This window comes from Rhodnius prolixus, unplaced genomic scaffold (genome assembly GCF_049639745.1).
Source record: "Rhodnius prolixus isolate KJV_2025 unplaced genomic scaffold, Rpr scaffold_7, whole genome shotgun sequence".
In the NCBI taxonomy this organism is placed as follows: Eukaryota; Metazoa; Arthropoda; class Insecta; order Hemiptera; family Reduviidae; genus Rhodnius; species Rhodnius prolixus.
The window spans coordinates 32821163-32837102 of NW_027411582.1; the positions used below are offsets into that span (position 1 = coordinate 32821163).

The 15940-nt window shown below is 31.1% G+C and overlaps 1 protein-coding gene across 13 annotated transcripts in view; it reads left to right on the forward strand.

Annotated features, from left to right (window-relative positions):
• The window catches only part of Pde6 (phosphodiesterase 6), a 112351-nt gene that overhangs the window by 30499 nt on the left and 65912 nt on the right, over positions 1-15940 (forward strand). For 2 of the 13 annotated variants that reach the window (XM_074114999.1, XM_074114994.1), the window contains exon 2: positions 2829-2909. The exons of 9 other annotated variants lie outside the window; for them this stretch is intronic. The gene's annotated coding sequence lies outside the window, so the exon portion shown is untranslated. Of the gene's footprint in view, positions 1-2828; positions 2910-8355; positions 8376-15940 lie in introns of those variants that run through there. 2 more of the 13 variants (XM_074115003.1, XM_074115006.1) reach the window with 2 other exon arrangements.

A 15940-nucleotide genomic window follows, 5' to 3' on the forward strand; every position in this document is an offset into this window, starting at 1 on the left:
ATTTATCAACTTAACGAAGTGATGTTTATAGATAGAAATAAAAATCTCTTCAACCATCCTTCTAATATATTGTGCGTACATGTTCAGGAATACCTCAAAAGCAGGAAAATTAAAATCTACGGGTAGATCAATCGTTTATGCTAATGTAAATGGGTTCTTGGATGATGAACTTTAGACAATTTGTCGTGTATCATAATTGATTCGTAATACATAAAGGGAATGCAAACTATGACATTATAAAGGGAATGCAAACTGTGACAAACTTAATTGTATAAACCAATTCAAAAGAGCTAATTAGTATTATCCAACATTGCAGCAAACCATCTAATTGTTAGAAATAAATCATAAATACAAAAAAATGGTGTACTGATTTTATCAGTAAAGGCTTAAAATGAAATTTGAATAACTGATTTTTTGTTTTGTTTGAAATTAGTGGTGGCGTGATAAGCAATGAGGGTATCAATCTTTAATTTTTAAAAACTTCAAACTCGGTGTTGCATTATTAATAATGCAATATGTATAATGCAATTTATTACAATAGATTATTGTTTCAAGGAATTAAAGTTTAAAAAAAAATTAAAATAAAGCCACAGTAATAGCAAAAGTAAATTTCGCCCATATATTTTTGTTATTCTACTCTATTGTAAACTTCTACAATTGTATTATAATTAGAGTTATTGTTCCCACGCATATTTGCAAAGTTATAGGTTGCTTGTGAGATACGATTTTTATTGTTATTTTTATTGGTTCTGGTGTAGTGGAGGTCGTTTTTTTTTTTTTTTTTAATCATATTTCCTATCAGCGGGAATGTGTAACAATAGTAACACAGTTGACATAATGAGGATACTTGTGATTTATCTAGAATTTCTACAGTATTTGTTTTAAGAGGGGGGTTTATATTTTACTAGTTCTGTAATTGTTGAACATTGTAACTCCTATCTAGTTGCTTTCAACATACTTATCTTGTTTCGCTAAATAATGTGGCGTACATATTTTTACACTTATATGATTTTATTTTTTCTTCTTTTTAATTTTACTTTCTTTACTTTGAGGAAGAATTTCTCGAGTATCTAGTAATTATTGACTAAGTCAACAACTGGAGAATGGTAGTAAAAGAAGGTCGTGTGAGTGAATACGCGAATTTTTTTCTATTAATTTGTTTAGTTAAAAATAAATAAATGAAATTCAAAATTACATTTTCCTCCAAAGAGCTGTTTTTTTTTGGTACAGTTTTGTTTTAAAAGTCAGATGTTTTAAGTATGAATATTTAAACGCCAAAAGGTAGATTAGATTGGTAAGAGAGTGTTTTTAATTTTTCTGTTAATTCTAGCACACTGACTCACTAGTAAAAAACCCTTTTAGGGTGACATTACTTTTAAATAAATTAATTTAACTAATTTACTTCCTTCCTTACTACAAGAAGTGTTGTTTTTGTTCACATTTTAGAATCCTATTTTTTCACTGCTCACGTTTTGAGGCCCTGAAGATGGAAGTGCACTTACTTTTTAGAAATACATATGTGAGTACTTATGTTCGGAATATGTGGTAGGCAAAGATATCTTTAATCTTCGTGTTAGTCATATAAGACAGCCTACAACTAGCGAGATGCGATAATTCCTTAGTGCCTGACCTAACCGAGCTCTAACCCTTTGCAACTAATTCGTCTTAATCCAAATTATCTCCTTCAAAACATGTTCTAAACTCCTGTTAAACATGTCCAGCGCTTTTTACCATCTGCTTTAGAGGACTTCCTCTGGGTTTTCCACTGTTTCATCATTCACTTCGTTCGCCTATCTCATTTCCTCCCCCCTACACATCCTAGACAAGTGGTTATCCACCTTGGCTCATTCTCTTTAACCGTTTCAGTTGCCTTATCATTGAAGCCCCACTTTGTGGCTGGGTTATGCATCCCATCTCCCTTGTTTTCCTGAATATATTGCTCCAGAAGCCGTATCTCCATACCTTCCAAGAGATCTATTGAGTAAAGATTTTGTTTTTTTTTTAAGCCCAGTATTCAGTATGTGAGTACCTTTTTGATAAAGTAGCTTAACCACAATCCTTTCTTTTATCTTTGTGTCTATCATACTTTCGGCCTCCAAGTGTGCGCCCAACTATTTGAATGAACTCTAGTCGATATTGGCGTATATACTCTAGTTAAATCTTCTTGGTGTATTATATTAAATACTTTTAGATCTGTGGGACATTTTAATTCTTCGCAAATACCATCCGATTACTTATATTTGTAACAATATTCTAGAAAATGTAGACAGCTTCTCGCGAAAAATTGTTTCTTTTTTCTTTGTTTTAATTTAAGACACGCCTACATCTGAGGTTATTGGCGCCCGGAGCTTTTTTCAGTGCACAGCCGGCCTCTAGCAGTGTTCTCTCGTTACAGACCGAAATTTTTACAGAACAAAATGGCAAAACGACTCTTGACTTTCCTTTATTCAATTATTATTATTATTATTAGTAAACCAAAATAAATAATGTACATTAATTGGAGGTATAAAGAAGTGCGAACAGGAGAAAAAGATAACCTAGTTTAGTGCTTTAGAGTCGGTATTGTAAATGTTATATTGTGCTGCTATCTTGTCACTAAGACTATGTGTGACGGCCTTGATTTCATACTGTCCCAGTTGTAGTCTGTATTTGTCTACTACACTTTATTAAATTAGATTCCATATTTACGCTGACCACTGTCACCATTTTTGCTATGTTATCTAAACTGTATTAAACTGGTGAAATAAAATGACAATATCTGTTTTCCACTTGTCATTATAGGTTGATTAGGAAAGTAAAAATGATTGTCTATTACTACCATTTTACAGAATGTATTGGAATCGTGAGGTTTTCGATTTTGAGCTTCCACCGAGAATACGAGAATTTTGAGGTTCACTGACATCGAAGAAGTATGTACAATTTGTTTTAGAAAATAATTTGAAAATGATTTATTTAATATTTGGTTTAGGATCGTCACGATTACGTGACGTAAAGTATGTTTTTAGTAAATCTATCAAAAAGTAGAGCAACTGCTTGTTGAATTGTAGCACAAAATTTTGCATTAACTTAACTAAACTTAACTTTGCTAAGTACTCGGTTGTCAAAATCGCCCCGGAGATTTATTGACACGTTTAAAATATCCTTGAACAGTTAGTTTTCTTGTTTTAGGAAGATGTAAATTGAATGAACTATTTTTTATTTTATTTTAGAAGGAACGAATTTATTAAATCAAATTAATGTATATGTAATCAAGTTAACTCTTTATTATTATTAAGTTTTATTTGTAAGAGGTTTTCAAGAGGAATTTTAATTTTACAATGGAATGTCTTTCTTCTTCATCATCACCTTCATCTTAAACTGCGCTATATTATAATTCAATAATAGTCTCCATGATTCGCTTCTGCCATTCATCTCTTTTAAAAAGGCCATTCAGTTTTAGATTCCAAGCTTGCTCCAAGCATTCTCAGTTACATTATCACCCCATGGTAGTATAGGGCGTCTAACTCTTCACGCACAAGTAAAACAGATAGCAGATACTAAGTTTAAAAACGAATTATAAAAACTGTTTCAGACAAACAAAAAAATAGGATAACACAAAAAACGCATTAATCAAGTCTCATTTCCAATTAAAGGTTTTAATTTAAAAAGTTTGGTAACTGCAATAAAATGAAAACGGAATAGCAAGCGGTTTTTCTGACGTTTTGTTCTCAGGTTATTCTGTACTCAAACACGCAGACCGTAATCTGAAAACATTTGTTCCGTTTAAACGTTTTGTAAAGATAAATATTTACGGAACTCAATTTCGAAACGTTTGACACGATTGCAGTATTTTCTCGTACAGGAAATAAAAGTTTTCATCTATTAAATATTGTATTTTCAAATATACTCAAAGCATTCGTTAGAAATATTTCTTTCTTTCTAACGAAGGTGAGAAAGAGTAAAATTTCATATTTTTTATATTGCAAGGTATAAATTTCGATTAATCATAAATTTTAAATTTCATGCAATCATAAACTTTCGCAAATGAACCTCATTGATTAAATCGACAGGAAGTATAAGGAGATAAATCAGCTGCTAAAGCGGATCCAACTCATGAAATATACTAGTCTATATCGTTTCATAACTATCTTGATTCAAATCATCCGTAAATAATTCGTTTAGTTGAGTGGAATATTAATGAGAGAATTAAGTTAAGAGCTATCAATACTAAATTTTAGTGCAAGCAATTTGGACAGTCTCTTCTTTCAATAATGATTTGGATGAGCTTTTTCTATTTGTTTGTTGTGTATGTGTATGTTCATTTACACTACTGATTGCAAATTGAGTTATCGTTGGTTGGTAATCCATGATTGAGCCTCTTTTAGGGTATAAAGATTTTTTTTTTTAACTTCGGAAAAAACTTCGGAAGTTCAATTTGATTTGTATTCGTATGGATCTGACAGTTTTTTTATTTTTTGCCTGACACAAGTTAGAAAAAATTGCTTTAGGGATTTTATTTAAATCTTGGATACTAATTAAGCTCATTTTTTTTTCCGATTCTCAATGTTTTCCCAATATAATTGATTTTTGAAGACTTTATAAAATAACTGCAAGTATAAAGTATAAGTTAAAGTTTCTATATAATCCAACAAATGTATTAGACATAAATTAAAACTAACAAATATTCTTTTATCACATGATTTTATCGTTGTATTATATTGAGTTATATCTTTTTAATTTGTCCAGGGAAATAATTGTTGTTAAATTAACTATTGATGAACATATGATTCTAATCATTTAACAAATAATAATAAGTAAAAAATCTTCGGCAGTAAACTTAAAATAATAATGAACGTACATCATCATGCTTTTTTTTCTTTGTAGGTGTGTCAGTGTGTTAGGTACATAATGAAATTTAAGAGCGTATCCAGTTAAAGTTGATTAGGTCGTTCATATAGTTTTATGAATTGCTCTAAGTTTGTTTGTTACTATTTTTTTTTTGTGATGTCATACGTCTTGAATCTAAATATCCATATGATTATCATAAAATGTCTATGAATGGTGGGCGTTCGTAGTTGTTTATATATAAACTGTCTAATAATACGTTCCTTAGTGCCGCCTTACTTTCAATTTCAATTTCTTATCCCAGTAAGACACATCGTAATAGCACACATCTTATTGTGAATTTCGGTTAACATTATTAATTTTCGCATTAAAAAAAAAAAAAAATCCTCTTTCGAAGCAGGATTATCTGATTTATAGAAAGTTTATGTATTTTTTGTATAAATGTATAATTAGAACTTTAAGAATTAGATTTCCAGAAGCGTTGAGATGAGGTGTTGATATCTGGATTGAAATAATTAAAGACCGAACGAACACTCAAACTGAAGTATCTTTTACTCTGTTAAATTAAATTGAGTTTTAAAATTCTAAGTTTCAATGAAATTACTCAATTATTCATTTTAATTACCTTGGGGGAACTTTATGAAGGTGGCGTAATGATTTTATTAAGTTTTGCAAGACATCGGTGTTGTTTTTGTTCACCTTTAGAATAATGCATAATTATTTTTAAACTTCTACAGCTATTTAACAACTAAGTTTTTAACCACCTACGCCTGTCTTGAAAATAAATTGCTAAAAGAGCAAAATTAAATTTACCAATAAAGATGAAGTAGAAACAGAGAAAAAGTGGGAAATAAAAAGTTTTATTTTTCTGGATAAATAAAAAAAATCAGAGAAAATTGTCACATCTCTTAATTGAAATGCAAAAAAAACTGGATGGATGGACTACACAAACTTCATCTAAAAACCTAAACTTTTCCAGTTCATTTTAATACTATCCTGCATTAGTTTTTCCTTCTCCTTGGTATTGTTCTTTTTATTATTATTTTCTCTTACTATAAGAAATTCTGTTAAAGCGACAAGCTCACGTTCGCACTAGGTATAGCGGTGTGTTTGAACAGCTGGGTAGAAGAGCTGAAGGTGGATCCGGTTTAGGACTGCTATCCGATGGGACAGATCCTTATGTACAACTTTGGAAAGCGTTTAAAAGTTCTATTTTTGGATAGAGGACAGATATACGATATATATATCCTAAAAATCAATGTTTTGGGGGCATTGTTTCAGATAAAACTAACTGGCCTTTGATATGTATAATGAGTAAACGAAATATTAAGAAAATCGTCTCTACAATTAACTAAATATTCAAATTTGCTGATGCAGAAAGTTTCCATACCACCCTCTCCATTTTCAACTACTATTGAAATTTTAATTCTTAAGCAATTAATTTATAGAAAACAATTATTATTCAAGGTTGTGTACAAGGGGTAAGAAAGGGAATAAGCAAAAAGCTGGACCCCGGCACCACTAAGGACCTTACAAACAGATTAAGATACTTATTTGCAGGACTAGGGGGGAATAGCAAAGCTGTAGTGAAGCAGAGAGCTTTCTAGCACCCCGAACTCCTTAATCAATATGAGTTTAAGTCACATAGAGTCGTGAAATAGACCCAACCTAACTACCTACCTACCTAACCTTCCCAGTAACCTTCAGCCGACAGTATTTGGATTTGTTTACAATAATAGTTTCTCCCTGAGACTTGTATATTTTAAGTGGGTAAATCTTTAATTCCAAGGCCGTTCAATTTCCTTTTATAACAAGCACAGTCTATCTTCTCTACTAGTTTGTTTATGGATTATATTGAAGTTAAACTTAGCATTACAGATAAATTTGACGATCCACCATTATAGAATTGTCCTACCGGATAGTTTTAATTCAGGCAAATGCTCTTGGTGATATACTTTTTTCCGGAAATTCTCAGGAACTTTGACATTTTTTCAACAATTCTGCTTACACTCACTTACGATATACTTATATTTTTTAAGTGATTGAAATATGCTCTAAAAATATCAATTTCAGGTCCAATATATACATCAAACATGTTTTACTGTTGAAAACTCACAAAATTTGATCTTTCTTTTTCTAGAAGTGAAAGAAATTAAACAGTTTTTGGAGTCAAAAACCCAGAGCTCCATTCCGGATTTCTGTAGGAGCTCTCTCATTCTAATTAATGAAATTAGGACGTAGAACGGAGCCCGCGAGTCGGGGGAGAGATGTAATTGCAGGTTTAATTAGTAGGTGAGTTTACTGGAGTTATCGAAAAGATATTTTTTTACACAGCTCTGATTTTTTTTAACCTTCTTTCGTTCAATTTTTCTCCCGTCGTATTATTTTTAATTTTTGGCCCCAATTCAAATATTAAAAAATAAAAGCATTGGAAGCTTATACTCCCCCCCCCCGCGATATTATTATAAACAATATCCCCTCTAATAGTTGGATAAATAGCGGTCGAGCTTTAAACATATTCCCTATGTAACCATTTTCTGTTCAACAGATTTTTCTGGAACTTGGAATATCAGATTAATTTGGTTCTTTTTTCCACTGCTACTAAGAAGAAAGAACTACGTTTAAGTCAATTTCCGATATCGAGTTTATATTTCGCTCAAACTTTATTCATAGGTCCACAACTATTTTTCTGAAAAAGTTGGTTTTCTCTTGGAAGTATAGGTCTATGTCAATTCAGCTATGTCAATGATAGAGTAGAACAAATTGTTCTGAAAGAACTTCATGGAGGGAAGCTTGAAATTTGAAGTTCCATGAGAATTCCACTCTTTGAAACCAATTGTACTTAGAAATCTGTTTCAAATAGAATTAACAAGCATTTTAGATGGATGAAAAGTGTTCCAGTGTTTAAAGAAAATCTTTGAAACCATTTTTGAGAAAATAGTTTAAAGGAGATTATTATTTAGTCATTCGCAATTGATAGATTTCCACCGGAACGTCTATTCAGAAGATGTCGCTGTTTGGAAAAGCGAATACCAAAAGAAGAGCTTTTAAAGAATTTTTGTTCGCTTTATCTATACATGCTAACGAGGATATGCTAAAAATAATCTTTTTTTTTCTATTTCTAAATAATGGGCTCATTATTTTACTAAATTCAGTGTGAGAAATACAATTTTCAGTCGCTTGTGATCAAAAGTAGTAATAGACATTTTTTTCTATCTCTGTTTTATACTTTTTGTTGTGCAAAATAATGTAATATGATCATTTTTTAATTCATTTTAATAAATAAAATCCTAAATTTAAAATTATAATTTAACAACACATTTTAAAACGTGTAATTATAGATACCCCTGATAGGTAACCTAAGTGAAACCTGACACACAGACTAACTTCCATCTACATGGATGTGGTGATGTTTTAAGAGATTTTTTTTTTTTTTATTAATAGTTTTAGATCTTGATGTAGAAAAGTAATAATAACTTACTTAAAACTTAAAAATACAGTAGTAATACCTAATCAACAGCAAGATTGCATATCACTGCCGTTTAATACTTGTAAGTACAGTAAATATAATATAAAAAAATCATTTGTAAAAGACTAATATCTTAGCAATTTTAATTTAGTCTTTGCATTTTTAAAGCTTAAATTAATCTTACAATCTAAATTCAATAACCTACTTAACCTTTATCTTGTTGCCTTTTCGTCTACTTTTAGAGTTTATCTTAATATAAAAAAATTAATATTTACAAACTTAAGGGAATTCATTTCACATCGGTTTTCTCGTTCTAGGAATAAGAAGTGTGACTTACTATAGAGAAAGTGTATCATTAAAAGCAGCAAATAACTGTTTGTAAAAGTGCAAAAATATTAATAGTTCGTCTAAAAGATTATAAAATAATAACGTTAAAACTATAAAAGAGAAGTGTATAAAAAGGGGACCCACAAAAAAAAAAAAAGAAGTTCTTACTTTAAAAGAGGGAGTTTATGGACTTGGAAGCTGTGCTTGGGTTTTATAGTAGACCTGAATTTGACAGCTGTCCAAGTCATAATAAACAGCTCCTTTTTATCGGCTTTGTTTTCAGTAATTATTTATCATTCACCTCCACTTAAGTTTGTTTAGCTTTCTACTTTGTTTACTCTAACTTTTTGGTTTAATTCTGTATAATTTTCTATTGTTGGGCATTTGTACATAATTGTCTCCCTTTTTTTTTTCATTGAATGGTTTACTTGTTGCTATACTTGATTGGTATTACATAATCAATATGATTAGGCGTTATTTATATGTTACGACAATGTTTTAGTTCTTTTCACTTCACCCATAATGCTACCTCAGAAAAAATTAACTTCATAAGCCGAGTCAAGTATTCTAAACTTGACTCTTAACGGGATCATTTGATTTGTGCTATCAATGTTTTCTGTTGCCGAAATATATGTTTAGATGATACTGCCTGATTCTTTCCCCAATTGACCTTTTTTGTGTTAAACCATTGTTACATGTTCGGGTTTTTTCTATAGTTCTGTCATTTGCGAATTTGATTAATGCATGACACCAGCGTGGAATATAGAGAAGCTTGGAGAATGGTTCTAATCTAATCGTAACCGGAATGTGGTGCTTCAGGAAAACCTGTTCACATTTAAATTGCCATTCCAGGATTTGATGGAAATAGTGGGTTGAAATTCTGATTTTAGAATCGTGGTCTGGTCAATGTAGAGTATTGTATTGCTCTTGCCCTACAGAATATTTGTAGGAATGGACTTTTAATGTCTGTCGCTAAATGTTACCTACAAGTGTATTTTAGTAATCGAAATTTAAATAAAAAAATCTATTTAGTCATTTTCGAGGTGAGAATGTTGCGAAAAATTGAATAATATGTTCAGTTATATATGTCTTATTGACAGGCTTAAAAAAAAATATTGTCAGAAAAAGGGATACAAGTAAAAACTTGCTTATCTGTTCACTTATGGACTACGCTAATAATTCTTTTTTTAAACTCAGGAACCTCAAATAAGTATTCTGGTGATAACTAGAATTTCATAAATTAAATCGGAGCATGAGAAAGGAATAAAATAGAAAAATTCGTATTGCCTGAAAGAATTAAGCGATTGAGCAGGGACTTATTATTTTATTTTTTTGTTATTTGTTACAATCTTTTTGTAAAAAAAAAAAGGAGAAGAAGAAGAATAAGGGAAATGAAGAACACACGTGGACTAATCGACTTGACAGATTTATGATGTGTTTGTGGGAGGAGGGTTGAAAGGTTACGATATACAGTGATAGAAGTTCAACAATTGGAGGTAATAGTATGGGGAAAGGATTTTTTGTTAAAAGGGGGATTTTTAAGTTTGTACGTGTGAGTCTAGAGCTCATTTTAGCGATGTGGTAAAGCTTAAAAGGAGTAAAATACGCGCGTGTGAGTAGTACAGTTTGTGTATCGGGGTGTGTGTTTGTGTGGTTTTAAGCAGAGTGAGAACATATCTCCAGTTGGTCGTCATAGCTGTTCCTGGTGATGAGGTATCATTGATTTTTTGCCGGTAACAACAGTCCTTTATCCTTAGTGCCTCGCTTCTCGGTGGTACTTTCGAATCCTCTCGTCCGCTCTTGCATTTCTTCAACTCCTCTTGTTTGGACAAATAATAATAATCTAAAATCTAGATCCTTACCACTGCTCATCCTCACCTTTAAAAAAAAAAATCTTTCATTCTTATCAGTTAAGTACTTAATGCGCGCCATTAGTTTGAAGATTACACTGTCGCATAGTCTACTAATTTATGTTGACTCCACACTTGGAGAGATAACATTTATCTGGGTTAATGCTTCATTAGTCCCCCATCTACTTTGTAGCTAGTACTAAAGTCTATTAAAGTCATACTTTTTTGTGTGATTGTAGCTATATGTTGGCCTGTTGCAGATCTTGAAGTATAGATAGTCAAGTAGTCTTGAAATTCTTAGTACGAGGTTAAATTGCGCCTCAAGTAGAGGATCCTCAGTCACTCTACCACATTTGAGCTTGTAGTGACGGAATAAATGGTTTATTAATTAGTCCACTTTTGATAGAATAAAATTTATAAATAAACTTTATAATGCTAGAAACGAATATAATGTTTTTCTCAATAATTAAGAGATTAAAGTAAATTAGTTTGAACGTTGTGAATGTTCGCCAACAGAATTTTTTAAAGCTAGTTGTCTTGTTAGAACAAAAAAAGAAGCTTGATATCAAATTCTTCAGTATTCTTTGATCACATCGTTAATCATATCTTCCACCAGTATAATTGGATTCCCGCGAGTAATCATATTATTTGCATGTTTATAGGCCTGCACTGTAGATAGTGAAGTATTGTAGTAGAAAATTTTTGATCGACTACCTCCATGAGGCGTGACGTGACTACGTTACATCCATCTTGGTAATAATATACGGTTACACCCTTCTAGGAGCATGATAGTCTGTCTGGGTCTCTCTTCTCTCCTCCTAGTCCCGTATACATGTTTAACTGTAAATATATTGCTCCTTTGTATTAGACTATATGATATTGCTTACATGGTTACTGGTAGTTTCCTTTAATTTAATTATCATATAGGCCTTTTTCTTCCTTCTTCCTCCTACCTCTTGTAAGAGGAAGTATTGTAATAGTGTAGGTTTACTATTTTTGCATATTCTCTGAAAACACGCTTCCATGAGTTCAAAAAAAGTAGTTTCTACTAATTATTCTTTGTGTACGTATATATTACGTCCTTTGGGCAAACAAATAAGATATACACTAGCTCTAAGGAGTCGCAAACGAGCTCATGTATAATGAGATAGTGATAGTGATGAGGAAATGAGTGATTAAACTTAAGTAACATTTAAGACGGAAGTTAAAAACTTGCCTTAAAGAATACAAGAGAAAAATGGCATAAAATAACTCCTAGTAAGCTAATTTACTTATTACTGTAATAATTCAATTAGAAAACGGAATGATTACATGTATGAAACACTAAAATCTAACATATTGTTTCAAGTTCTTCATTAACTCTTTGCGGCTAGGTGGGTTAAAAACTGTCCTACCTTTTGCTTAGCTTTTGCTGCATGGTGGGATATATTTTAACCCACCTCGAAAAGTTGGAAGTTATTCATACATACAGCTTAATATGTTACTTAAGTTTTTCATTCAGTTGGTAAATGCACCAATGGTAAATGCGTAAAGAAGTGAAAAACAGATTGTATATCAATTATAAACTTGACCGATAGTAAAAAATGGTGGCACCGCATACTGTTCTATTATTTGGATGCAGCTGTTGTTAATTCATATATTGTTTATAAAAAAATTGGGTCGAAACATGGAACTTAAACATTTCAAGGAAGAGTGCGCTGAAGGACAGTGCTGTTCTGTCTGCAAAGTTCCGCTTTGTTTTGGTAAAAAGTTGTGTTTGAATGAACATCATATAAAGCATTAGTTGCATAGTGGTATTATACAATACCAGTGTCCCACACTAAAAAAGGACTATTGAAATGTTATTAATTTTTTCTTTTCTTTTTTCGTATTTTGAGAGGGATGATTACTTATGTAAAGTAATGGAAATGAATGTTTATTTCTATTTTTTTATAATAAAAGAAATTCTGTGCAACTAGGGCTTTTTTTTTAAAAAAAAATCGTGTGCCTCAAAGAGTTAAAACTAAACAGAACATCAAAATTATCTTACTACTAAAAACTTTACTGGGAAAAAGCTTAATTAATGTCGCCCTAAATTTAGTTATGGCCCCTTGGTTAACTGGTTAAGAAAATCACAAGTGCCATTTCAGTGTTCGGTCTTATCCATATTTATCTTTAAAAGTTATTAAATGAATGCAATTAATAATATTCTCTGTAATCTCGCTATCTCCAAGAAAGTGATGAAGGTAGTAAAATTGACGGCCATAATGATGCAAACAGTTTAATTTAGGTTCACTTGGTTGGCACAATCTGACAGAGAATGGTTGGTGGTTGGGTAAACCATAAGCACAACAGAGCCAGCCGTTGTTACTCATTTAATAATGATAAGATTGAATAATTTTGGTTAAGTCGGGTTAAAGGGTTCGAATGCGATTATTAGTTATATACGTACTGCTGAAAAGCATTTTGTGTGGGTGTTTTTGTTGTTACCCGTAAGAACAAGAAATATGGGTAACTAGGCTCTTAATATTATACTAGCGAAATTCGCTGTATAGACATAGACAAAATTCATAGAGGCACTATTCTCTCCCCTCCCTACAATGCATACTAAGCCCATTTCTACAAATGTTGCCCACGAATTCACATTAATTATCATCTATATCATTTTACCTTTTGACTAAGAATCAGCATATTTCACTGCACCAATTATAACCAAATAAATTGAATTTATTTGCACTTGAATTTAACAATCTATTTGATTATTATTTATACATAATTACATCTACAAACACAGAAATATATTTGAAGTAATTACGACTAACTAATGAATTTCAACAATGCGATTATTAAATTTAAATCAGTATAATATTAATTATAGTAAATATTTATTCAAATTACATTTTGTATTCAAGTCAACAGCATTGGGGTTATTATTATACCTTTCCAATCTGAACATATTCTTAAATTTACTTTCCTGCTTTTTCCTTAAAATTTTTCTAGGGCAATTCCGGAGATTACGCTCATTTCTTACCCGTAGACTAACCGTGGCAACCATTTTGACAATATCTTGCTGTTGGTTTTAATACTTCCAAATCTATATGGAGACTGTGACTTGAAGAGTTTCCATTGGAACTTTTATGCTAAATCTAACCATTAGTAAGCAGATAGTTGTATGGCCGATAGAAGCATTAAGATCACTGAGTTACTGAGTTTAGAACACTAATCAAAATAGCATACACATCCTGAGATAGTAGAATAATTCTGTATCTTTAACGGCCCTTGTCTTCAGGCACTTCTTAGTAATATAACAGAGTTGACCAGCACTTTTTTTTTTTTTAATTGCCCTTAATTCTTTAATATTACGAGCAAAACTGAACTTGTCCTGAACAGTACTTCAACATCACAATTTTTAGAAATAAATGGGCGACTGAACGAGACAACAAAAGACATAGGTAGACGCTGTCTGCAAGCAGGCACTCACAAACTGGAGGCTTAGGGCTGTCAAATTGATTCAGATACACGAATAAAAAACAATCATTACTTCGTTGAGCTTTAATATAAACATCAACACATTTACAGACTTGCTACAATTTTCCTCGATTGATGCTGAAAAAAAGCCTTTTTAGAAGATTACTCTTAGATTAAAAGAGGTAGGTCTTGGACAAAAGAGGTTATTGTTGGTCTCGTAGGGGAAACCTCTTCTTATTACATGGACCAACATTTTGCCACCAGTCACTGGCATATTTTCTCTATCCCTAGTACCAGTGGTCTCATCATAGCAAATTTTCTGTTGCAATAAAATGCACATAAGGGACCATTTCCTCTCCTTCTGTCATAATCTTCACAGGAGCTATACTAGACATTTTGTAAATATAACGAACATTTTTGTAGAATACTTTTTATACTATTTACTGCTACTTTTGATATTAAATATATACATGATTAATAAATTATTATTTATATCATATATTAAAATTCGATTAAAATAAATAAAGTTTTTCTGTACAGTAACCACCGCAGGAAGAGAAATATTTCTTTAGACACGACTTCTCAAATGTCAAAAAGTTAAAAAATATCATAGACATTTCTTAATTCACATCACAGCCAATAATCTGCAAACACTTATTTGTTTAAAAACTTTTAGATTTTAACTTTATTATTTATATCTTAAGAGCTTTTGTAGATTATATTTATTAAATTAATCATACAAGTTACATGTGAATAGAAAAAGAAGAAAGATTTTCTCAATTTTTCTTTTAATTTTCCATTCTTCCCGAATGTAATTTTCTGCCCCCAGATTGTTGTAACGTGATAAAAGTGTAAATAAACAGCGGTTACATATGATTTCCTTTGGGCATACATACAATACAGGCAACATATTTTTAACTCAGTGAAATAATAGGTAATTGAAATATGAAATATAGATTATTACAGGTGACGTGTTGCTAGAAATTTTTCTTTTTAATTTCTCTTAGGATTTAAAGAGAGAATATGACCGACTTTTGTAATGTTTACTAAATGTATATCATATCACTATGAAACACTAGGGTTGAAAGCAGAAAAAATTTGTGTTTTAATCATTTCTAGACTTTGCTTTTTTGGTTTATTATGTCTCTTTCGTATAATTGTCAAACTTTCGATTTGTATCGACTGGTTCTGATATTATTTCTTAATTTGTAAGAGTGACATACCTACCTTCATAAAATCCCATCTCGAACTATGTACAAGTGGGTTTCAGTAAACTTCTTATATCATTTTTGTATGTTACTTTTATTCAGTAAAAATCTATTTTAGGTCGGCTTTAGGGAAGAAGTATCTTTAAAATTCTCTCAGAATTTTTATTTCGGTTTTCTTATTTACAAACAGAAGGCACTAAATAAAATAGTAAACATCCCCTGGTTTGAAGAAAATTTGTTGTAATTATGTAAGTTACTAAATGAGAAAGTTCATTATTTAACTTTTTCCCCAATTTTCTTTTTTTTGGAAGGAAATAAAAGAAGAATGCCATTTTACTTTTGTAATAAGTGGATGGTTAAACAAAATTATGTACTAGAAATTTTCCTACTTTATACCGTTGACATTTTCAACATTACCTTAAGTGTTTTGACCTACATTTTGTTCTAAATATTAAAGTGTACATTTTTCAGCGTTTTACTTTCCTTAATATTCCTTCAGGATATTTTAATTATCTAAAAACCCAAAAATAAGTAAATTTTGGCTAAAATATTTTTCTTGTTTATTTGTTCTATAAGTAAAATTTCTCGGTGATATAGTAACATTTACAGCAGTAGATAGATACAAACGATTGGAGTCACTGACTTTTATGACGTCTTCTTGGGATGTTAGGAAGAGTTTTAGTAGAGATATTTTGAGATAGAGGATTCGCTGCGTGTGATTGCAGGTTTAAGTGGAGTTTCTTGTATCTGCTTTTGGCGACTAGGTTCATAAAAACAATAGTAAGATCGGTAGTAAAGGTACGTAAAAAAAGAAG